The sequence below is a fragment of the Octodon degus genome, unplaced genomic scaffold, assembly GCF_000260255.1.
Source record: "Octodon degus isolate 3935 unplaced genomic scaffold, OctDeg1.0 scaffold00096, whole genome shotgun sequence".
Taxonomy (NCBI): Eukaryota; Metazoa; Chordata; class Mammalia; order Rodentia; family Octodontidae; genus Octodon; species Octodon degus.
Window position 1 is genome coordinate 2178583 of NW_004524672.1, and position 23421 is coordinate 2202003.

The window sequence follows — 23421 nt, forward strand, 5'->3', positions numbered from 1 at the left end:
CCTCCTCCTTCTTCTCTTCCTTCAAACTAAGGACTGAACTCAGGCCCTTGCACTTGCCAAGGAAGTGCTTATTCTACTGAGCCATCTCCTCAGCCCCTCAAACTTCTTGATCTATTCTGTAAGATTGATTTGTTCCAATATCCCATGTTTCTATAAGAAAGACATTTTGCTAGAATTACTAGTGAAAATACAACTCTAAACTCAGTAAGTGTGGAGTTTACTTAGACACTGCTACTGTGAATTATGCTTGACAATTCAGAACAAGATGAAATCCTAGGTTCACAAGTGAGTTAAAGCCATCAAAAAGCAGACGTTGCCATAAAATTGAACAAATAAATTGAAATTATCAATTAAAAATTAAATCACATGCAAGGGCTGGCAAGATAGCTCAGCAGACTAAGCACTTGCTTAGACAAGTAAAGGGGCAGGGTTGAATCCCTGGCACCACGTGCCACACAGGCCCCACCCCTGGGCATGCTGAGCCGGTGATGGAATCCCGGCACGGTGGCGCACACCTGTAATCCCGGCATTACAGAGGCTGAAAACAGGAGGATCACTACCAGTCCAAGCTGTGTAACGAGACCCTGCACACACAAAATAATTAAAAATGTTAAATCACATGCAAAACCAGTGGTAAGCTTGAGAATCATATGTTGCAATACTGTCTGTTTCAATTTAAAAATCAGGAATTGTGAGAGTTCAAAAAATTCTTTATGACAGTGACTTTCATACATCACACCATTCTTAGCAACCTCAAATGAGTGAAAGAATGTCCACCATGAGATATATCTGATACAATGTCTTCTGTGTTTTCTTGTTTTCTCATTAGAGCTGGACAGTCAGCATGACAAATGCTGTTGGGATATTTATTACCTTCATCAAGAATGTAGAAAACAATTACATCATGTGTGTTAGTTGTGGTGGCAGAATTGTGTATTTACATCTGACATCATTTTTCCCTGCATAACAAACACTATTTGATTACATAGTACTGATATCCAAGGAACTTAAAGTTATTTTAAAACATAAAAAAAATTTTAAGAAAAAGCTTTATTTCTGGAACATGATGAGCAAGCATTACCAAATTAAAAAAAAGAAATTATAAATATGTCTGTTTTATATATGCATATTATTATATGCATTCTTATATAAAATAGTTTTACTTTCAAAAATTTAATAAATATATAATGCTCAAGGAAATTTTTTTAGAAGTCCTAAGACTGTGAAGAGTTTGTTTCAAATAACTTAAAACTATGGTGGTTATAATTACAACACTGGAAAATTTTCAGTCTTTAAATATGAGTTGGTATAAATAATCACATGATTGTATAGCCTAGTTTAGGAAGACTACTCTAGCAAAAGCCATTTAAAATATGTAATAAAAATGAAAACTCTAAATATACTCAAGAAACAACAGTAATGAATTAACTAATTGAAACACATGTCAATCATAAATGACCCAGAAATAACTTTAGAGGGCAAATCAGTAGGTCAATTCCATTCTCATGTACGTTGAGATATTAGTGGTAATATTTGAAATTGCAAGCACATTTGTCAATCCTGGATACTCTCCAAAGTTTTGAGATCATACGCTATTATAGATGATTATTAAATAACAATACATGTTGAATTATTTACATGTATTACAGTATGAGTGAATACTTAATAGTGCTGTAGAATCTAGAAAGTAGCTTCACATACAGTTTCTCATTCAGTTCCCCTAACAAATCCACAAGACAGCTTTTATCTTAGTTATTAATATAATATTTTCTCATTGAGGAATCTGAAAGTTTTAGAGAGACTCTGCTTGCCAATTTCTTGGGCTCAAAAGTGTCAGAGGTTAGTAAAAATATAGTCATCTAAGCCTATTATTTAATTGGTGAAACAAAATTTTCAAACAAAATGGGTAATTTTATTGTGTGATTATTATTGGCTAAGTGATACTTTGGAACTGAATGAAAAAGATGAAAGTTCACGATTCTAGTGATGTTCTCGTTAAAGGAGATTTGTTCCTATCTTTCTAGCCGCATTCATTGTGACACCATTTACAGTTTGACATAAGTCACCAAACAAGCTTCTCTTTTCATATTTCACATTTTGCTATAAAGTGCATTTTTTAAATTCAAATATTGTTTATAATCTAGGTGTCAACAAAATTATCAACAAGTAGCTATAGAAATAAGTCACAGCATTTTCAAATACCACTTTATATTCTGACATTTACCCAGCAGAGAGAACAAAACCATTTGGGTTTGATGAATTCTAAAGTGTTCTTTGTTTCCTTTTCTGAGGTTTACCAGTTCAGATTTCCCTTTACTTTATGTAAATACAACTACAGATATGAGCAAAGATACAATCCTCTGACATTTGCCAGATAAAAGCAAATCAAAGACCTCATATCTAACATGTAATAAACATGTAAATAAACATGTTGGGGGCTTTAGCACATGCTGTCCCTAAGGGTGCATCTACTCCTGTTAATTTGTGGAAGGAAATGTCACAGCTGACACATCTAGCAAACTGTCATGGACAGTGTGTTCAACCCCAGTGCAAAGATGCCGCACCAGGGCAATCTGAAGATGAGGAAGGACAGGGCCACCCAACTTTTGGGAGAGAAATAAAGGAAACTTTCTCCAGACTTATCCACAAGGATGGGTACAAAGACCTTAGAAACTTTTAAAGCAAAAGTTGAAATTCCCAGAAAATGCCTCCTTGAGGTTTGCTAAAGGACACCAAAATCTCATTGCTTAGAAAGCCTAGAAGTTGTATCCTGGAGGCAGGAATTCAGATCTACAGCCCAGCAAGGGATGATGGAAACAAAATAGTGATTCCTTAAGTAGGAGACAGGGTTCCATGGTGAGCGAAGATTCTTTGAGGTCATGTGCCCAAATGCTCCACTCCTCATTTATTTTACTGTACTTGTTGGAAAATGTTATTTGTTTATATATCCAATTAATATCTCTTAAAATATAATAAGCATCTTAAATTTGTGGGTTTGAGGATTGTTAGGATAGAAACAAGATGTGATAAGGAAAAAGACAAATGAAAGAAGGGAAAAAGACATATTTATGTATACATGCAGAATAGTTTTCACAATTATATTATATTATAATTTCTGATGGTCCTTTTTTTTGGCAGAACTTGGGATTGAACTCAGGTCCTTGCACTTGCCAGGCAAGTGCTTATTCTACTGAGGCATCTCTCCGGCCCCTCTGACGGTCTTTTGAAGGGAGCAGCTAATACTTGAATTTTTTTTCTTTTTATTATTACTTATTTTTCTTTTGGATTACTTACAACCTTTCTTTGTTATTGTTCTTTTTTTTTCTTTCAAATAATCTTGCATATTTATATCTGGTAACCTGAACAATTAATTTGAATATAACATCATGTAATACAACAATCATTAGTGAATTTCTATACTTTGTTTTGTGAAATTTTGTATTGTTTCCAGTGCCATCTTTTTCTATCACTATTTTCTATTCTTTAAAAAGTAAAATTAAAATTAAAAAATAAAATTAACCTCCAAAGCGTCTGTAAGAGGAAAATAGCAGAATTATGATCCAGATGATGCAGTGGGGACAAAAGCCTGGAACACACAGCACTATCAACTGGGAAAGAAAATGGCCCTCCTTCCCTCTCTTTGTCTGCTGTCTGGGACAGTCGGGAGATAAAAAACCGACTCATCTTTGGCTTAATTCTTCTTCCAGAATTGTGCTGTCACCGACTGGCTGCACAGCAGGCTTTCTCTCTATCTCTCCTCCTGTTTGGCGCTGCACTCTTCTTCCTTTCTCTGTTCTCACCTGCACCAACATCTGAGCTCCCAGAGGGCGGGAACTGCATGGAAGCCCTTTGGCACCGATGTGTACTTACTGACTGTGACAATGGATGATTAAGTGCTTCGTCCTCACTTACCTTTGGGCTTCAGGGTGATGCCACTCATAAAACTGGTATCCACTCTATCCAGAAGGTCCAATCACTTCTTCCTCAAGTCACTTTTACTTTATTCACTTAGGAGTACTTCACAATTTGGTTGTTTTGGACTGATGCATAAAAGCCCACCACAGAAAGAATTACAGAATTACTCATGGTTATGATGTGGTCCTCCTGATAATCCATTCTCTAGTATATAATGAAATAGCTTGAGAAATTATTTTGTGTTGCGCGATTAGCCAGATTCTTTTGCAACAGTGAGAAGCTGATCTCATCACTATTTACAGGGCTGGGAGAGTCTACACCAGGAAACCAACAGCATTTCTGCTCCTGCTAAGTGGATTCAGTAATTGAAAAGTGACTCAACCACCAAAGTGAAAGTGGTAATATATTTGCTTGAAATTTCTGAAAAAGAAAATAATTTCTGTTTATTAGAAGTGTCATTTCTGAGCAGGTCTGCATAGAGTCAGCTGCGAGGCTGGGCACCACAGTTCCCATCTGGTTGCCAGTCTGAGAGGGAAGCAACACTAAGAAGTAGAATCAGGGTAGGATGGCGAACAAGACATGCTGTCCCAATTTCAACTCCTGCCCCGACCCTCAATACAAACCAGTGTAATCTGTTCCTACTGTAGTTCTATCCATATTTTCCATTGAGCCACTGATAAATGTCCAGGAAAAGCAGAAGAAAACATTGTACCACTTATTTAGTCCTGTGTTTCCTTGCTTTTATATTTCCACAATACTGATGCTAGTAATTCGTAATTCTCTTTGAACACTGGCTTTGTACTTGACTATCTACTGAAGATATTGATTGGGATCACCACATTCAATCCTTCCAACAGTTTTTCCTGGTCCTAATTTCTCCCAAATGAAAAAATTGGGGATAGTAGAGCTTCAATAACTCAGATCTCGTACTGAACATCACTGACATGTTTACTAATTCTGAATGCCAGAGATAAATCCCATGTTAGGCTCTATTACACATATATTTGTACTTTCCCAGCATAAATGGTGGTCCAATTTTTTTTCTTGTAACTCCCTGCCTGCCACAAGCACGGGCATTTCAGAAGGATGGAACTAGTCAGTGTGGTAGACTTTATGCCCTGGACTAAGGGCCAGTGTATAGCATTTTAGGTGCTCTACAAATATCATGTGAATGAATGACCAGCAAACATGAGCAAATGGAGAGTTGTTTTGTGGGTTCAGAGGCAGTAAGTGTCACAGCTGAGCCACAGGCTGATTTGCTCCAAGAAGAATAACATGCTACTCAGCAATAACTGTTTCCTTCTGAATGACCATGCTTATGAAATGCATTGATGAATACTCAAGACTGTGTCCAAAGAAATCTGTAATTTTATTAAGTGTACCAGATACTACTTGTGTTTAAATCCCATAGAGAAGGCTCTAGTAGCACAATAGAGAAAAACTTACAGTATGTAGAGCAGAGAATGTTCAGTAGTTCAAATGCTTTGGCTCACTTTATTGTGGAATTGTACTTCCTGGCTTTTTCAGACTCTTCCAGATCAATGCCTCCAAATTAGCTACTAATAAAGGTGTAACCCTATACCTTCCACCTGCACAGTACTTCAAAACTTTTGAACCCTTTCATGTGTATTCTTTCATCCAACCCATAACACTGCTACATGACCAGCAAGACAGATACCAATTTTCCCATGAGGAAGGAAAGGCTCTGGGACTTGAAATGACTTGGTTATTAGCATGCAGAAAGTACTTGGCCAGCTGTTCAGAGAACTGACTTCTTACTCTTGTTGTGTTTCTGGCAGCTTCTCCAGTTCCATCAGGGGTTGGAAAAATAACCCATGTAAGCCAAATTGCTGAGACCACCTGCCCTGAGAAAATGAGCTGATATCTGAGAATTGAACCTGAGCAGAGGTAGCCATTTCCAACATAACTCCCCCTGATTCATGTTTGGCTGTAATCTCAGCCTCATTGCTTTCACCTCAAATTCCCCTCTAAACACAAAAGTTAGAGCCATGGTGATGTAAAGGGATATGCTTGCCAAAGTGGTGAGTGAGGGCTTTGTTTCTGCCCTTTATCATCCCTCAGCGCATACATAACCTGGGTCAGTGTCACCTGACATGCCTGATCAACGAAAAGGTGAGCCAATTTAGGAAATGCACAAACCCTCCAACACACTGGGATATAGTTCCAGGCCTTTTAAAAATTGATCTCAAGTTCTCTTTGGTTTATACTTTTGTTCCCCTGTCTCTCCCCCTCCTTTTATCCTCTTTTCAGTCCCTCCTCTCTCTTTCCTTTTTTGCCATCCTATTCTTTTCTTTTCTTTCTTTCCTATTTTTTTTTCTTTTAGTGACCATCATTTTTACTGGAATAAAATTTGAGATGCTCTAGTTACTACTTTATAAAATTAAGGCCATCCTTATTTTATCCTTAATACTCACTTTTGAGCTGCTATTTATTGGAGACACTGAAGTATACAAAATAAAACATTAATTTTATCATAGTGGAAATTTGGTCTATTTTGGAGTTACTTTACACTTTTTCATCATAGAAAATTAAACACTTTAAAAAACAAATTCTTTGCCTCATAAATTACCACAAAGCTAAATATAAATATCTCCTGAGATAGTATCCACATATCTCTCTTGGACAAAAACACATCATATAATTCCAAGGGGGAAAGTTTATCTTCAAAATATGTATGTGCATGTTCCTTATTAAATCTTTAACACATCAAAATTACTACATCTCAAAATTCAATGACAAATAAGTAGTTACAGGTCTTCAGATTTGGAGATTCAAAAGGTACTGTGCCAAAGTAGGTTCCAATTAACACTTCCAGCTCCTGCTAAATTTGATAGAATTTACAATGTGAAAATTGAATGAGAATGTATATCCATAGAGCATTCTTATAAATAGTAAAAGTGCCAAAAAAGAAAGACTGGTTATGCCATTTTTTATTTTTAAAATACTTTTAAGAAATGTATTATTCCCAATCACCACAGCACCTGATTACCTTCAAAATGATCTCACAAAGACAAAGCTAGGTGCTTTATTAACAAAAGGCTGTGTGATCATGCGCTGAGGAAGAGGGAAATAAATGACCTTCAGAAAGTATTATGTCCAAGAGGTTGATTCTGGCATAGATGTACATTTTCACACTCATTACAATACAATAGTATATTTCTTTCAGAACTGCTACTATTTTATCAAATAAATAAGTGCTATTTTTTAAAAAAGAGGAAATTAATAAATACCAGGAACTATGAATTTCTAAAGTCATTTATGTTAAAATTCAGAGTTAGTACACATTTGTATCTCACAAAATGCCACTGTTTTACTGTTTTTATAAATCAAAATGAACAATTATCAACATTCTGTATGTTTCAACCTAGTAGCCTATTATCAAGAAATAAGCTTCTTGATTAATTGTTCAAGTGTTGCAGTTTGCATAGGACAATTTCAGAGACCTGATCCATGCGAATAAGATGCATGGGTTTAAGTATTTCATTATTTCTCTTTGAGAAAGTCCTCAGGGTTAAACAAATGACCAAAGGTAGGATGGACATTGGTAAGTAGGAAGAACATGATCAAATGCAAAAAGGAACAAAGGATGGGGAGAGGAAAGGAAAAGAGTTTAAAAAATAAAGAATGGGAAAAATGGAAACTAATCTTCTGCAAATGAAGAAGGAAAAAAGGGATAAAGAGAGGGTAAGGGAATGGGAAAAAATTAATATACGTATGTACAAAATATATACATACACAAATTCCCTATGATGAATGTGAGTACTTTGTATGGCCAATATATTCTAATAAAAAGTTTTAAAAATAATAGGAAGCTTAATTTACAATATTTAAATTGGTTTCAAGGTAGAATTAGATTCTATGCTCTTTTTTAATATTAAAGTAATTTATTCTCAATGATATGCAAATTATTTTGAATTTAAGAAATATTTTTTTATGTTTTATCTATTTATTTTTATTCATTTTAATGAGAAAAAAGATAAAATAGCAATGAAAGTTTCAAAACAGGTCAGTAGGATGGTTACAATAATTAATACATAGCATACTGTCTTCATAGTAGTTATTCAGAGGACAAGATGCAGACATGATATCTTGTTTAAACAACATTAGTACAAACCTTTCTTCTCAGTGAACTAAGAGAGAAAGTAGCTGTATATCTATCCTAGCTATCTTGTGAGTACATATATTTTTTTTCACAACAAAACAGTCCTTTATTTACACTTTTGCAAAGTTAGTAACATGTGACACTAGGTTGCCTAGCAACTAATAGCTGACCTTAACCAGACAGGATGTTCATCTCAGGAGTAAGGTAGCTTATTTGTTTTAGGCATTGGGCCTCGTCCTACCTACACATATTTGATTGATTTCTTAGCTTTGTGGCTCCCAACATATCCACCTTTTTTGTTTTGCTTTGTCAGAATGGATGTTCCACTGCAGTTAGAGAAGCTGTATTTGGAGAAGTCTTTAAAGGACCTTTTCATACTTGAAGCCAGTCCAAAGACTGTAGGTACTTGAATTCAGCAAAATAACCCAAGATAGTCCAATATCCCATAATAGTAGTGAGTTATCAGCATAACTGGCAGTTATCAAAAGTTGTTGACTTGAGCCTTTTATAGCTCAGGACATTAATATGGCACTAGTTTTTATACCTTATGATTATATTTTTCTGCTGGATGGTTAAGTCCAAGTTAAAGCAAGACCTATACAACTAAGAATGTAACTTTTGTATCTCACAAGGCCAGTCAAATCTCCACAGGATTTACCCTGGAACCATGTACTCTTATTATACCTCTATTCATTTGTTCTTTATTCTTCTCTTTTTTCTTTAACCAGTGATTGAACTCAGGACCTTGCCATTGCCAGGCAGTAGCTTTCAAATCATTTCTGCTTTAAAACACTTACTAACATCTCTATAGTATCACAGACCCAGCATTAATTTTCTTTTGGTCATACTAATATTATTTCTATGTTGGTCAAATCTTTATAAAAATTTCATTCTGTATCTCATGCACACCAAGTGTCTTAATTACTTTTCTTGTTGCTAAGGCAAAATACCCAATATCCAAGGTTGAAGAGGGAAAGGTTTATTTGGCTCAGTTTGGAAAGATTTCATTCCACTGACTCCTATGCAGAATGGTACATTGCAGAGAGTCAACCATCCATGGTAGTGTAAGCCAGGAGAAGCAAGAGAGGTTGACCGATAAATCTCTATGCCTTCCTTTATGAGAAAGACATTAGTCAACATCTAAGAGTTGCCAAAAATCCTAACAGTCTCAACATTGCTGAAAAGTCCAAGTCTCAAGTCTCCTCTGAGATTTAAGGCAAACTCTTAGCCCCAAACTCCTGCATATATTAAGAATAATCTTAAACACTTCCAACATTCAGTGGCACATAATAAATATTTCCATTCCAAAAGTTTCAAATAGAAGAACCGACCAAACAGCTCATCAGATTAAAGCACCTGAAAGCAAGTGCAGGGGCCAGGGTTTGATCCCTGGACCTGACATGCTGGCCCTGCCCCGGGGCACGCTGAGACAGCAATTGAGACTGGGCATGGTGGTGCACGCCTGTAATCCCAGCTCTTGGGAGACTGTAAGCAGGGGATCACTATGAGTCTGATCTAGTTGTGAGACCCTGAATACCCTGTAGACCCTTCTCTAAAATACAAAAAAAAAATTCAAATAGAGATATAAAGGAAGAGGACCAAAGCAAGTCCAAACTCCAGCAGGAAAAACATTAAATCCTCTTGTTCCATCTACATTATCTGAGGCAATCTGGATTAAAATGTGAATTCTAAAGGCCATTGATGGGTTCGTTCTTATGTCACTGCTGGTGGTTCTGGCTTCCATGACTTCTCTGTTCAGCCTACTCTGCTCTTTCTTTGCAGTTTTCCCACTTGATCCATCCACTTTCCTGGTTTCCCCAAACTCCTGGGGTCTCCACAGCACCTTTGGATTCACACTCACAGCTTCATACAATTTCCTCTCAGAGGCGCACTGTCTGGTCTCCCAGGCCTTCTGAAATGTGGTAGAAGTCTTCTGACCCTACAACAATTCCATTCTTCATGGACCTAGAACCATAGCCTTGTGGATTATCCAGGGTCTTCTGCCAGATGGAGAAGTGACCAAGTTTCCTTCTCTCTTGGATGTAGGGGTACAAGGACTATATCACTGAATACTCTGAATCCATTGTGAGGAAGAAATTCACTATGCTGCTAACATTGGGAGACATGGTGTGCCCATTATCATTCTTGAACATGGTGCTCTGAAACTTCCTTCTCAAAGCAAAGTCTTTCACTTATGCAGTTCTCAGGCTTCTAAGGGTGTAATCTTGCTGCTTCATGTTCTACCTTTAAGTAATCTTTTGTATTCCCCTCTTCCTTCTCAGAAATCAATGTCTTCAATGGAATTTCCAGTTTTCCCAAACTCACAATATTTTAAATCATTCTGTTACATTCTTTACTCTTAATTCTCATCATAAATCTTTCCCAAAGCCCCCAAGACTAACCTGGACATTGTTTCAGTATTAGACTACCTTTAAATTTCTTCTGCCAGATTAATTAGTCTTAGTCTCAAGCAAAGTCTTTGAACGTGAGCAAAATGCAGACAAACTTTCTGCCAAGCTATAGCATACATATTCTGGATTCCAGCAATCAATATAGTCCCTTTTGCCGTAAGATAACTCTGGAGATTTTTCTTTACTGGCAGGATTTCTATAAGCCTTCTGGTCTTCTGCGCTCTGACTACAACCTCCTGTATAGTAGAATTTAGGGTCTTCCAGCTCTGCTTTTTCAGCCATCATCTCCAAATCATTCCAAGCTCTTCCAACAAACTATTATCAAGGCTCCTAAATGAAATAGTCAGATAGAGTCACAGCAACACCCCCACTTCTGGTACCAGATCATGTCTCTATTGCTTTTTTCATTGCTGAGACAAAATATTCAATAGCAGGGGTGCAGAGGAGACAGCTCAGTGGAATAAGCACTTCCCTGGCAAGTGCAAGGGCCTGAATTCAATCCCAGGTTCTGAAAAGAAAAAAAAAAAACAAAAACAAAAACAAAAACAAAAAAAAACAAAAAAAACTCAAGAGCAATACACAAGGCTTACAAAGCATGGTGTTCTCTTGTTTCCAGAAAGGTCTTTAACCATACAAGTAACTACATATGAGGCAATTGTTTTAAAACAACTACATTGAGATGAATCTGGCTCAAAAAAATGACTCATAAGCAGAGAACTTCAGGATGAACTAGGTGAGTGTGTAAGGAGGTAAGCACCAGCATGCCTGAAGTTCATGAACATGCTGTGGCTTAGGAGTGAACAAGATAACTGAAAAGTGTAAAAGGCCAACCTGATGACTTAAGAAAAAGTAAGGCAGAGTATGGGGAATAATGAGGCCAGAGTGATTATGTCAATAAATGTGATATAATTTCAAGAGCTTGTAGTTCATGTTGAAAATTTTAAAGGCTCTTTTAGAAGTTATAAAAACATGTATCAGAAAAGGAATATTATGACATGATTCTATGTCTATAAAGACAATTATGAATGCTTAGAGAAGAAATCCATGGAGGCAAATGCTGATAGAGCACCAGTAGGTAGGGAAAACCAAGTAATATATACTGTTTGATTTAGAGTATGGCATTACATATAGAGAGGAGGTGATTGAGTATGGAAAGAAAAGCAAGTGTTGAGAGGGATAACCAGGACTCAGTATTTAGCAAAATGTGCTCAGTTCTACCACTCATCAAAAATGTAGAATCAGAATTTTACCTCCTGCACTCCCAGCATTGTGAGAGTAATTGTGAGCCTTGGTAAAACTCAGGAGCTTTAGATAGCTTCTCAAAGGGGAAAAATTTCACCACTGTACCCCTCGCCATCCTGAAATCCAAAATGAGCTTCAAGTACCTTGCTGAGCCATGATGGGAAGTACCTTGCTGAGCCATGATGACCCACCACTGTTCTGGCCCTCAACAAGCCTCTCTTGGTGGGTGGGGAACCTTTGTGCCTGACCCAAACTCCTACACTGGGGGTCAGACAGCCAGTACAGGAAGCACACAAGACATAACAATCATCTTGTCCACAGGAACTGAGGGTAAATCCACTCTAACAAGGGGAAGTATATTGTGTGCAAACTCCTAATTTATGATTGGTCTTGTTATATACCTACAGATCTTGCTTCTATGCTCTAAAGTACAAAATTGATAGTTACCACAGTTGCTCAGTTCCTAAATTGTGCTGATTACTAACTGTACTGCTGTGGCTACTATGTTGTATCTGTTGTAATCAGTTGTTCTCACTTGTGTAACAATATTGGAAATCTCTGTGGTAAGAACCTCACCACACCTGTACGCCAAAAGACTGGGGACTGGGAAAAATGGAAAGCAACATCTCACTCCCAATTTATTGGGAAGGTAGGATCATGGAAGAGACACAAATCAAGAATCTCCTACACAGAGAAGATATCCCTGGAGTACAGACTATTCCTGGAGAGGTCTTGATATTAGAGACATAGCTACCTATAACCAAAACTGACAAGGATTACAACAGAAAAAAATTTTTGAAATTTAGGAAATATCAAAACAAAGGATCAAAATGCAATCCAAGATCTCCAGTCCACCCAGAGTATGTATAGGAGACATCAACATAGAAGATATTTCAGGTATGTGATTTCCAATTTCTTCTAAAAAGACAAGAAAAGAAAAGAAACTCAATAAGGTTATAGAAGAAATCAGATCAGAAATAATCTCTTAGGTTAAAAAAATGACAACCATAATGAAAGCATTGCTCAGCCTATATAAAGAAGACATAGATTAAAAAAAAATAGAAGAGCACAGAAGAATGATGGATACCTTGAGTGAACAATACAGGAAAGAATTCACATGCATGAAACAGATGCAAAGTGATATCCAGGAAATTAAAAATTCCATTGAAAGTTGGCAAATCCGCTAACACACAACTGAAGATAGAATTTTGGAATTTGAAGCCAGCATAGCTGCTAGCAATCACGAAAGGAAAGATCTTTTAAAAATAACAAGGAACCAGGAAATAACAATTCAATAGCTGCAAAATAATGCAAGGTGAAACAATATAAAACTGATATGTGTCAATGAAAAAGCAGAAGTCAGCACAAAAGACATAAAAAGAGTATTTGTAGAAGTAATAGCAGAAAATTTCCCAAGCATGAGAAAAGAATCTGGCAAAGACTTAAGTGAGGCATATAGAACCCCAGTTACCCATAACCAAAATAAATCTACACCAAGACATATAATAATCAAGATCCCAGAAATTCAGCACAAGAACAGAATATTGAAAGCTTTCAGTAAAAAAGAAACATCATTTATAAAGGAAAACCCATAAGAATCATTACAGATTTCTCAATACACACCATCAAGTCAAGTAGAGCATGGAATGAAGTACTTAAGATCTTGAAAGTAAACAGCTGCCAAACCAAATTGATTTAACCTGAAAAATTATATTTCAAAGTTAATGGAGAAATGAGATACTTTCATGACAAAGAATAACTACAGAAATTAATAGCCACTAAACCGACTCTACAAAAAATACTGAACGATATTCTAAAAAGAGTTAAAAATAACCACAATTCCAAGAATAGCAACAGAAAGGAACCACCAACTGGGACAAGTGTTAAAAAGAGGGAGAGTAAGGAACCAAGAGGAGGAAAATAATATGACAAAGATAAACCAATAGATGTCAGTTATAACCATTATCTTCCTTACTTTCTCTTATTGCTGAGACAAAGTACCAGACAGTCAAAATTATGGAAGGAAATGTTTATTTAACTCACAGTTTGTAGTGGTTTCAGTCCATACTTGACTGGTTCCAAGGTAGAGTGGCACTTGGAAAAGGGCAACAGTTCATGTTAGTGGACAATAGCAAAAGCAGAAAGAGCAAAAAGGGAAAAGCAGAGAGCAAGCCTCTTTCTTTCACTTATATTGTATGCAAGCTACTGGCCCCAAGATGGGTGTTGCCCTCACACCCATAACCCAGCACTGGACCATAAAGCAAACAAAAATTCTAGAAGCTTACCCCAAAACTTCATGAGTCTTTAGGGGCGCATCTAGACACAAACCATAACAACCACTAATGTAAATTGCCTTAATTTACCCATAAAAAGAAACAGACTGACAGAATAGTTCAAGAAACAACATTCAACAATATGCTGTATACAAGAAACACATTTAACTCAAAACCAACTCCTAGACTGAAAGTTAAAGAATGAAAAACAATACCCTATGGACAAGAATCCAGAGAAAATCAGGAGTAGCTATTCTGGTTAACGACAATGTAAACAAACAAACAAACAAAAAAAAAAGGCAAAAAATTTTGACAATGTAAATGTCAAATTTCTGAATAATCAAAAAATAAAAAATAAAGAAGGTCACTTAATACTTGTTAGGGGAAAACTTCAGGAGGAAGAGATAACAATCCTAAATATATAGGCATCGAATAGAGAAGCATTCAACTGTAAAGGACAACTTTGAACAGACATGAAAAATCGAATACACAATTGAAACAGGAGATTTTAACACCCCATTATCATGGAGATAGAACTAAACAAAAATCAGCAAAGAAAAAGCAGAATTGAGCCAAACATTTTTCTTTGTATACTGTTTACTTTCTGAATAACATATAGCTATTAGAATTCAAACGTCCACACAAGCTATAACAGACCCTACATAGCAAAACTTACATTTTGTCACAGCATCAGTAATGTTGGAAGGTAAAGAAAGGTAGATAAAAGGAGATTATCACTATCCAAAGGATTAAACTCCTCTTTTGGTACTTTCAAAAGGAAAATAAGGAGTGGTGTTATTCACTGGGTTTGTCATAAAATTTTGTGCAAGAGTTCAGAATTGAACCAAACTTGCTAACAAATGGACATAGGAGATGACTACAGTATGTTCCACCCAACAACATCAGGCTACACATTCTGTTTAGTTGCACATGGGTGGTTCCACAAAATAGATGATATATTATCTTATAAAATATATTGAAGTAAATGCAAAGGAATTCAAATTATCCCATTCATATTATCTGACTATAGTACACTGAAAATGGAGATTATTGACATAAAAAACACAAAACTGAATAACATGAAAATTAAATAACACCTTCCTGAAAAAACAATGTGTTGCAGATGAAATTAAAGAAGAAATTGAACAACATTTAGAAGAACATAAAAAGGTAGATACAACTTACCAGAGCCTTTGGGACATAAAAGCAATCCTGAGAGAGAAATTTATAATGATGTATTCTTACAGTAGGAAAACAGAAATAGTACAAATAAAAAATCTTATGTCGTACCTCAAGCTTCTAGAAAAAGAGGGGCAAGTCAACCCCAAAGCCCAAAGGCAGGAAAGTATGAAGATCACAGAAGAAATTAATGCAATTAAAGCTAAGGAAACAATGCAAAGAACTGATAAAGTTGGTTCTTTGAAAGAAAAAAAGTCAAACTGATAAATGCCTAGCCTACCTTATCAAAAAAAAAGAGGGAAAGAAAAAAATTATAGAATATGAAATGAAAAGCATGAAATTACTACAGATTCTGTAGAAATTCAGAACATTATCCATACCTACTTTGAAAATATTTACTTTCACAGGATGGAAAACAAAAAGAAAAAAAAAAACTGGGCAGATTCCTACATTACCAAATCAGAATCAAGAAGATATAAAATCCTGATTGACATAGTATCAGTCAATGAATTTGAAAATGTAACTCAAAACTTACCAATAAAGAAAAGCCCAGGTCCTAACAGACTCACAGCTGAATTCTACATGAAATTTAGAGAATATTTAATGCCAAACTCTTCGATAAAATTAAAAGGGAAGCAATTCTCCTAGATTTATTCCTGGAGGCAAGTATTCTTCTGATACCAAAACCAGAGAAAGACCCAACTAAAAAAGAGAATTACAGACCAATCTCTCTAATGAATGTAGGTGTAAAAACCTTCAATAAAATACTAGCAAACAGAACACAGTGAATTATCAAGAAGATTGTACATCACTACTAAGTGGGATTCATCCCAGGAATTCAGGGATGGCTCAACATATGCAAATCAATAAACGTATACACCACATCAGCAGAGCCAAAGACAAAAATCACATGATCATTTCAATAGATGCAGAAGAAGGGCTGTTGAGATAGCTCATCAGATTAAAGCAACTGCTTAGGCAGAAACAGGGACCAGGGTTGGATCCCCAGCCAGGCTGAGATCAGGCTGAGACAGCAATTGAGACTGGCTTTGATGGCACATGCCTGCAATCTCAGCACTTGGGAGGCTGAAAACAGGAGGATTACTATGAATCTGATCTGTGTAGTGAGACTGCGTAGACCCTGTATTAAATAAGTAATAAATAAATAAATAAATAAATAAATAGATAGATAGATAGATAGATAGATAGATAAATAAATAAATGATGCAGAAGACACTTCTGACAAGGCCCAAAACTTGTTCATGATCAAAACCCTACAGAAAGACAGAATAGATGTTCTATATTACAAAGTAATGAAAGCCAGCTATAGCACACCAACAGCCAGCATAATACTAAATTGACAAAATCTGAAAGCCTTCACTTCAAAATCAGGAACAAGACAAGGATGTGTACTCTCACTACTACTCACTGTAGTTCTGGAAACAGCCATAGCAATTAGAAAAGAGAGAGAAATAAAAGGAATAATGATTAGAAAGGAAGAAATTAAATTATTATTCTCAAAGGACATGATACTCTACATAGAAGACACCAAAAACTCCAAGACACTTGTAGATTTAATAACAAACTTCAGCATCATAGCAAGATACAAAGTCAATTTTAAGATCAATAACATTCCCATACACAAGAAACAAACTCAGTGGGAGAAATTAGAAAAACGACACCCTTCATTACTGCTTTCAATAAAATGAAGTACTTAGGAAAATATCTAACAAAGGAACTAAAAGATCTATACAGTGAGAATTCAGTACTCTGAAAAAAGAGATAGAAGAGGATTTCATGGAATGGAAAGATATTCCTTGCTCAAGCGTAGGAATAAGCAACATTGTGAAAAAGTTCATATTCCCAAAACTGTTAAACAGATTCAATGCAATTACTAGGCATTTGATCTGTGTAGTGAGACCCTGTAGACCCTGTACTAAATGCACTAGAAAGAAAGAAAGATATGGGTCAAGTGGAAGCCTGTTTGCCTGATTGGCAAAGGGCCCTAACAACAAGAGTAGGGACATTTATTTATACTCTTGCAAAGTAGTATAAGGAGACACAAGGTTGCCTAGTGACTAATAGCAGAAATAGTCCACATACGATGTTTTTCTCAATGCTGAGGTAGCTTGACTGCTTTAGGTACTGAGGTCTTGTCCTTTTTCGTTGTTTGTTGAGTCAACCACCAAGGCATTCCAATGTGGTTTCCATGGAAACCAAAAAGGTATTTAAACAGAGAGGAAGCAAAGAATGAGGCTGGATGCACTTTTGATCTGTAAGGATTGGGGAAGCTTGTAAGATCTGTAACCCAGGAAGGGTCCCATGGCTAGCCTTATAAATAAAACTCTGTTTTTTTCTGAATCATTGGTCCAATATGGAAACAATCTTGCTGCTTCACAGTAAGAAATTAACTGGTAACAAATTCTGGCCAGGCTCTGGTGAAAAAGAAACCCTTCTCACTGTTGGCAGGAGGATAGGCTGGTACAACAACTATGGAAATCAGTGTGGAGTTTTCTAAAAAAAAAATAAGATTAGAGGTCCCACTTGACCCAGCTGTTCCTCATCTGGGTATTTTCCCAGAAGAATTAAAAACATCATAACACAGAGATTTTTGTGCACCCATGTCCATAGCAGTCCACTTTGTTATAGTTAAATCTTAGAAAAAATGCCAATTAACTGATTAATACATAAAACGAAGTGGGTATTTTTGTACAATGGAGTACTACTCAGCTATAAAGAAGGACAAACTTGAGGTTTTTGTAGGCAAATGGATGCAACTACAAGCCATACTCATAAATGAAATAAATTAGACACATAAGTTTAAAAATCTTCCCTGCCTAGTATGGAAAATTGAAAGAGTAATTAAAATCTGAAAGCTACAATATTTTGATAAGGAAAGAAACTACTCAAAAGGAAAAAACTTGGGTGAGGGAAAGAGAAAACAAAGAACAAAGAGAAAAAAAAATATATATATATATATATGATAGGCAAGATAATTGTACTACTAATTTCTATTGGTTTATTGAAAGGAATGGTTAATCTTTAGTTTTTTAAAATAATTTTGCATGCCTGTATCTAGTAATCTGAACAACTGCTTTGAAAATAAAAAATATTCATTAAAACAATCATTGTTGATTTCCTATCATCTTGTTTGTAAATTCTGTATCATTTTTGATGTTTCTTATTTTTATTTATTTATTTTTATTTTTATTTTTTTTCAGAACCAGGGATTGAACTCAGGCCCTTGCACTTGCCAGGCAAGCGCTTATTCTACTGAGCCATCTCCCTGGCCCCCTTTTTATTTTCTTTAAAACAAAAATTTTTTCACAAAAAAATCAAAATAGGGAATCATAGACTAGGGCTAGTTTTGCAGAGAATGAAGCTTTATTTGATGAGATATTCTTGTTGATGTTCTCATACAGTATTTAGCATGTGAATCAAATTGGGAGGTGGGAAAGATCCCCTGTTCTGCATTCATGTCTGCTAGTTACCTGACTCGCTTATCCATTTGATCCCAACTTAATGCATTTTATCTGAGCAATTGTGCTTGCAATCTTATTGGTTGACCATAGTTATGTCCCACCTCATGTGTGGGTTCCCATGTTCTCTACCTTAGACATGCTTTACCTCATGGTTTTGCTTTATAAGCATCCATAGAAAAGGCAGATTCCTTGGCAACCCACTCAGGTCTCCTCATGACCCTTTCTCAAACATAAGATTTCTTTCCCCCAATGAATAAATTTTGCTCTTGGGCCAGCCTGATAGCTCAGTGGACTGAAGTGCCTGCTAAGGCAGAGTGCAGCAGCCAGTATTCCATCTCCAGCATGTTATGCTGGCCCCACCCCAGGGGTGTGCTGAGACAGAGATTGAGACTGGTACTGGTGGTGTGTGCCTATAATCCCAGGGCTTGGGAGGCTGAAAACAGGAGGATCGCTGAGTCCAATCTACATAGTGAGACCCTGTAGATCCTGTGCTAATTACAGAATCAGAATAAATAAATAAATTAATTAATTAATTAATTTTTCTCTTGAAAAAAGAATAGAAGCTGGATCTGTGAGGTGAGCATGGTAGACCTTGCCTAAAACAGTACTAAAGAGAAGGCTCAAGAAGCTGGAGAAGTAGTTCAGTCATCTAAGCACCTTCCTGGCAAGTGCACAAATCCAGGCTCAATCCTTGGCATCACTTGCTGCACTAGTCCCGTCCCCGGGCTCGCTGAGCTGGCCACCAAAACATGGCGAGGTGGGGCACACCTGTAATCCCAGCACTGAAAAGACTGAAAACAGGACATGAGTCCAAGTCACATAGTGCGGTCCTATACCAAATACATTTTAAAAAGCCTTTCTGCCTAGTAGGTCAGACTTGTTTTTGAAGTCAGAAGTAATCATCTGCTGAGGGTGAACAAAGTGGATTGCCAAAAGGTTAACAACGCTGTGAAATCCTAAAAAAGTTATTATGCTAAGTACAGTTGTAAGTCAGATAGGAGAGTGTAGCAAAATTCCTGAGCAGTTTTAAAGCTGGTTGTGCATTTAGAGACATGAATCTGTTCAATTTTGTGCAATATCTTTCCAACCACGTACAATGACCTAATCACAGAGGACTGTTGAGTAAATGAGAGAAAGTATCTCTTTGTACATCTCAAAGCTGCTTTGAATATAGCCTTGCCTCTTAGTTCTGACTTAAAGAACAATATGCCGTAGGTAGGGTAATATACAAACACCAGAAACATATTTGCTCTTATTTCTGAGGGACGGAATGCCTCAAATCAGGGAGCAATGTTAATAATGGCGTCTTCTAAGGAGCTACACGTAGCAGAAAGGGAAGACAGCCAGGGAGATCCTTGGAGCCTGCTTTTAAGGGTACTAATTCCTCTCACAAGGTTAGAGCTTCCACAGGCCTTTTAGTCACCTTTTAATGGTTTATAATATTATCTTAGGAGTTTAGGGTTCAATGTACAGATTTTAGGGAGACATGCATAGCTCTTCATTGCCATGCCTATCCATATAACCCCTAATAGTCTTATGACCTGCTTCACATTCAAAGCCCATTTTCTGAATACCAGGGTCATTTTGTGGTGACAGCTACGGCATATTTCTCAGAGACTAAATTGTCACTGATAATCATGCAGATTGTCCTTCCGCGTGTGATACCTCGTTTCGGTAAAGAAATGGTTTTCACTTGAAACTAGAAATGCCATGTTATGCTTCCCATCTCATGCCCATAATTGGGGGAAGTAATCCAGTTACATTGTCTATGCAATGTACAGCAAGCTTCCTGTCTGCTTTATTCCAGAATTCTCTAGTAGTGTTATTGTGAAGTATCACAGTGGTCCTCACTTATCAGTACATTGCAGACACCCCCACAATAAGTGAAAATCAGCAAAGTAGCAACATTATATTTATTCTAGTACTTATATATATTTTAAGACTTTATAAACCCTTCCCACACTCTTATAAACCTTTCTCATCTTTTAAAAGCACTTCAAATGCTCTTAACCATTTTTAAACTCATAAATCTACATAATTTTAGCTGTATATATATATATTTTTTGTGGGTACAGTATATATTCATCCACTAAAGAAATACATGCAGTAGACAGTATGTTTTATTTCTACTTAATATTCTTTTAATATGTTAGAATTAATAGTTTAAATATATTTTAATATAATTAAAATTTCCCCTGTACCCGCTGGATCCCTCTGGACCCAGCCCAAGCCCGGCATGTGAGTGAGACCGTCAGATGAGCTCTTGGGATCCCTCTGAATCCCACCAGAATCAGCCCAGTCCCAGCATGTGAGTGAGAACTTCCTCCATACTCTCGGGACCTCTCCAGACTCAGCCCAAATCCTGGCCAGGGCTGTGTGTGGGAGAGCTTCCACACTCCCCTTTGTCTGCTGTATCCCTCTGGACCCAGCCCAGGCCTGACTTGTGAGTGAGTCCTTCTGTCCTGCTCTCTGGACCCCTCCAGACCCAGCCCAGCCCTGGCATACAGGCCTGGTGTGAAATTCTGCAGCTGAAGTCCCTGTAGAGAGGCTAGGGGACAGAACCACCCAGCTAATCCAGGGGCAAAACATCTTTCCAGAGGAACGCAACAGCTTCACTTCCAAGGGCTGCAGCAGGAAGAAGCTGAGAACAGCAGCCAGACCCAAGTCAGGCACTTGGATGAATTCAAAACTTTGTAGATCTGCATCCCGTAAACTGAGACACTGTGCTAGACCCAGATCTGTAACAGCATTCTCCCTTTTTCTCTCTTGACTGAGAGAGGGGGCAATAGGTAACCAGGCAAAATAGTCTGCTTGGAAAACACCAGGTACATCAAGAGGAGAGGATCAAACAGAACCTAGCAGAACTAACTTAAATGCAAACTCCCAATTTAATATCTGCTTGGCTATACAGACATAATGATTGTTCTTACTGTCTAAAATACAAAGCCATTAGTTACAAAAGTTTGTCAACTGCTAAATATAATTAAATTTTTAGACAAAAATCATTAAAATGTTAAAATATTACACCTATAAATACATATACAATCCTATACACTACCGCAATATAGTGAAAAATCCATGGTAAAAATAATTTAGATTAATATTTTTTGAAAACCCATGAGGTGGTGTGTCCGCAAACGTCTAGCCATGATATAGGGAGGAATACTGTATTTCTAACAACAACGCTCTCTCACCAGTGGCCTCTCAGATGCAGAGTACTCATCCTGTAAGTCAAACTCTCCCTTCATCCCCTGTGAAACTGGAGAATCATAAAACTGAAGGTCCCAGTCATGTCTGGCAAATGCTCTATTACTGAGGCATATACGCCCTGCACCTAAAGTCAACTTTCTCAACTTCAAAGTTGTATAACATTGAAAGAGGAGAGCAGACAGCAGAGGATTTGAATCACGTTGTTCTGATGTAATCCTCATGGACTTTGGTCAATAAATTCTAAGATTAAAAGGGCTCAGAGAAGGAGAGGATAGCAAATCTAATTTGATGCAAATAATAGCATTTCAAGTCTTCTTTACTAAGAAGCCCTTAAATATTTGGTGACCTTGGTTTCATTTTGGAATCCAACAAAATCTACATAAACATATGCACATGAATTCTTTTATTTGGAGTACTGAGAATTTTCCTAGATTCCCAGATTGACTCCATGTGAGTCCTAGTTAATTAAACTTGAAAGAAATAAACACTAAATAGAAAAAAATCATGTTATTTTATTTTTTTCTTTCAATTAGCCAGACATTTTAGATTTCAACATTGAAAATCATTCACAATTAAATTTTTTATGAAGAGTATAGGTAAGAATAGCCATAATCACACAATTTAAATGTATGTGTCCTAACAAGATAGCTTTCTTATATGAATATAGAAGTAAAAAATAATTGAGTAAACCTTTACATTTTGAATCACGCATCTTGAAAGATTCTCAATCCCTAGTACTGCGAAAGAAAGAAACAAAGACAGAGAGAGAGAGAGAGAGAGAGAGAGAGAGAGAGAGAGAGAGAGAGAAATTCTATATATTAATAGAATATTTACATTTCAGAAATTATTCCACATGAAAAAGGTTGTAGAAAGAAAGGAATATTAAGGAACTGTAATCTGGCTTGCCAATCATGGTGTTTGCCTCATGTATAACAAGGATTCCTGGGAAACAGCATTTTCCTGGGAAGTCCTTGAAAAACTGGAACAAACTGGTCATCCAAGAAAGCAGGTTATTTGGTTCAGTTTCAACCAACACAGCCCCCAAAAGTAGCCTCTGTTTGTATAATCAAATTTATATACAGAAAAATTATAAACAACTACAACCAAACTTCGTTGGGAGCTTCCTTTGTTATAAGCACAAAGATTAACTTTTGTTCATGAAACATCATATTTAAATCTAATCTTTTACAGTATCTACACAAACACTTAAGGATATTTGGGTTTGTTCTGAAGATTGGAGAGATTACATGGCAAGGATAAAGGCATCTACCTGTGTGGAGACAGTAGCGGGTATCCTATTTCTTTCTGCTTTCTTCTTGTCCTTTAAATTTTTTTTTCAATAAATCCATCAGGAATCTCAAGCATATTTTGAAAGACATGCTATTTGTGTCTAACCATGAACCAGACAGCGATCGGGTGTCACATGTATTTATTACAATATGATTGATGACTACCAAAACATTTCCAATTAGATTTTTTATATGTCTGAATTTCTACACATACACAAATTCTAAATTTAAAAGCATTCTCTTCAAAGCTATACATGATTTAAGTCCAGAATCAAAACTTGCTGGCATTTATGAACC